Raw genomic sequence first — 3,822 nt, 5'->3', positions numbered from 1 at the left:
TTCAGACACAATCAGGCTAGTTCCTCTAATGATGATTGGAATCGAAACAAATCTGGCAGGTTTAGTCCTCATCAAACCAAACCCAACATGTTTCGTGAAAGGGTTAGAAAAGGTGTTTCAAATTCAAATATAAAGACTAAGTCTAAACCAAAACAAGAGGAAAAGACAAATTCATCCTCTTCCAAACCTAAAACACCAGAGGTTACATCAGCCATTCGTACTTATAATGCCAAGTCATACAGACATAAATGGTTGCCTAAACCTCCGGAAAAAGCATCTACAAAATCTATGCTTTACGATCAAAAGGACATGTCATGGCAATCTGTGACAACTGTAGATGAGTCAGGGTCACCCAGTGTAACTATGGACTGGGTATCAAAATCTAGCTAATCCTGCTCTTTGTGCAGGAACAGCTATGGAGGAATATCATCAGACCTTGGTATGTTGATAGTTGCTATTCCAGGCATATGAAAGGGGACATTACCCAACTACACGACATTCAAGCATTTAATGGTGGGTATGTGTCCTTTGCGAGAGGAGAAAAGGGAAAGATCACTCAGAAAGGTACTGTAAGAAACGGTGTTCTAAAATTTGAAAATGTTAATTTTATTCCAGAATTGAAGCATTGTCTTTTGAGCGTGTCACAAATCTGTGACAAAGAATTTTTGACTCATATTACTAAGAAAGAGTGTCTGATTTTGAAACCTGGTATAATTATACCATAAGACTGGATTCTTGTTCGATCACAACGAAAGGATAATGCTTATGTGATCGACATGAACAAAAATGTTCCTGATGAAATAGCATGTTTGTTTTCAAAAGTGTCATAACATAACGCCATGCTATGGAATCGTCGTCTTGGTCATGCAAATTCTAAAAACCATAATCATCTTGCTAAAAATGATTTGGTACGTGGCCTACCCATTAAGGATTTTGTAACCATTGAAAAATGTGTGGCTTGTGCTTTGGGAAAACATCATTGAAAAACTCACAAGCCGAAGTTAATCAACTCTTTCAACTTCATATGGATCTTTTTGGACCAGTCCATCTCTTGAGTCTGTCTCATAGCTCTTATTGTCTTGTTATTACTGATGACTACTCACGTTTTACTTTGGTGTTTTTCTTGTCAAATAAGAGTGAAACTGCATATTTAATCAAGAAATTTGTAGTGCTCATAGAGAACCAACTGAACATGAAGTTGAAAGGAATTCATTGTGATAATGGAACAGAATTCAAGAATGCATCATTGAATTATTTCTGTTCAGAAAGGGGGGTGCTACGTTAGTACAACGCAGTAAGAACACCACAACAAAATGGTGTAGCTGAATGAAGAAACATAACTCTTATCGAGGCGGCAAGGACTATGTTGTGTGATTCTAAAATGCCTTTGTTCTTCTGGGCAGAAGCTATTAATACGGCTTGTTATGTTCAAAATCGGGTGATAATTAACAAGTCAAAGATGAAAACTCCATATGTGATTGTTTATGGTCACAAACCCACTGTTCCACATTTCAAAGCGTTTGGCTGTCCTTGTACACTAATGAATCTTGAGTCTACTCCAAAGTTCGGGGCCACAGCTAATGAATGTTATTTTGTTGGTTATGCGGCTAATACAGCTTACAGGGTCTACAATAAGTCAACCAATAAGATTCTAGAGTCCTATGAGGTTCGCTGGTTGGAAGAAAATGAGACTGATGCTTGTGTTGGTCCAGACTGGTTATTTGACTACAATGAACTCTTCAAACCATTCAATGTGTTTCCAGTCATCAACACAGAATCTTCAGGTGGTCCTACAATGGAAGCTACAAAAGATGATCCAAAGGTAGTTCTCACATCTCTCCATTTCTGGATAATGATGTCATTGAATTAAGTAATGACTCACCCAAAACCAACGCTTAGCCAAAGGAAACTCCAGAAATTGAACGTTCGTCGAACTCGTCTAAAGATGTTGCTGCAGGTGAGGGGGAGAGTTCCATCCGTCAGATCTTCGGGAGCATACAGTTTCCCGATGCCATTCCAAATGAATATGTTGCCGGTACTTCGTACTCTCATAGTATGGCGACCTCTGGCTGGAAGAATCCCTTTGCTGATGTTAGTGAGAACCTGTCAAACCTGCAACCTAACAGTGATATTTATGATCATTTGATTCCATCAAGAATCTAGAAGAATCATCCAATTGAGAATGTCATAGGTCCCATTGAAACGGGAGTGTCCACCAGAAGTCAGACATGACACATTAACAGCTGTATGTTTTCCTGCTTCATTTCTTAAATTGAACCAAAAATAGTAGAAATGGCTCTTCAGGAACCTAGTTGGTTTGATGCTATGCACGAAGAATTGAATCAATTTGATAAGTTGAAGGTTTGGAGATTGGTTAAGTTACCGGAAGGAAAGAAAGCTCTTGATACAAGATGGGTTTTCCGAAACAAGCAAGACGATACCGGGGTTATTGTTCGAAATAAGGCACGGTTGGTAGTTTGTGGTTTTCGTCAGGTTGAGGGTTTAGATTACACTGAAGTCTATGCCCCAGTGGCTAGACTTGAGGCCATTAGAATTTTTCTGGCCTATGCATCATATATGGGGTTCACAGTGTATCAGATGGATGTTAATACCGTTTTTCTGTATGGTGAAGTCAAGGAAGAGAGTTATGTTGATCAGCTACCGGGTTTTGTTGATTCCAAGCACTACAACAAAAAAGGCATTTTAGTACGCACAAAAGCGTCCTAAATGTTATTTTATAGGACCTTTCATTTAATTGGACCAACGAGAAAAGCGTTTCATGTAAAGGGGTCGTAATAAGTCTCGGAACTCAAAAAGCGTCCTGATATCCCAAATAAGATAATGAAACCAATTTTATAGTCGCATAAAATATCCATTAACAACCAAAAAAGCGTCCCAATAAAAATATATTAGGACACTTTTACAATGTTTTAACATGTGTTTGCCCACCTTTAATCTTTTGATACACATACAAGCGTCCTTAAAATTTATTTATAAGACCCTTGATGTAACATTATAGGTACTTTAGTACCTATATCCAAGAAAAAAGTCATGATATCCCAAATAAGATTGTGAAACCAATTTTATGGTCGCATAATATATTAAGCGTCCCAATAAAAACATATTAAGACACTTTTACAATGTTTTGACATATTCTTACCTAATTGTAAAATTTTGACACATATACAAGTGTTCTTAAAAATAAATTTATAGGACCCTTATGATGGAACATTATAGTACAAAGAAAATGGTCCTAATATCCCAAACAAGATTATGAAACTAAATTTTGTGGTCGCATAATATGTCTATGAACTTAAACAACGTCCTAAAAAAACATATTATGACACTTTTACAATGTTCTAACGTTTAATAAGACAAAAATTCGAAGTCCTAACAAATCATATTATACAGCCCTTTTTTAAACGTCCACACACACAATTTTACGATACATTTATGGACATATAAATATTGAAAGAAATATAACATCATTATATTAAATAAGCTTGTTCATATATAAGTTATAACATAATCCAACATAAACTCTTGTAACATTCAACAAAAGTTAAAAGCAATAAAAGAAACAAGCACTATAAAGTCCCGAGTCATCATGTGTCTTCAATCCTCACTAACTACCTAAAAATAAACCATCCATGTATAAGCATTAAGTTCCATGTTTATGCTTTATTCTTTTTACTGAAAAACAAATCCAGAAATTACTGACCTTCATTTGAGAGTATTTCAGTTTGACTTCGAGACACATGGTCAACCTTGCTTAGCTGATAGAGAGAATATTCAAGTTGAGCCGATGGGGTGTCAAGATGA

Source organism: Bidens hawaiensis, unplaced genomic scaffold (assembly GCF_021521415.1).
Source record: "Bidens hawaiensis isolate Kalapana, Puna unplaced genomic scaffold, B.hawaiensis_p1.1 tig00058453_1, whole genome shotgun sequence".
Lineage (NCBI taxonomy): Eukaryota > Viridiplantae > Streptophyta > Magnoliopsida > Asterales > Asteraceae > Bidens > Bidens hawaiensis.
The sequence above is the reverse complement of the archived record's forward strand: the minus strand, read 5'-3'. Positions refer to the sequence as shown.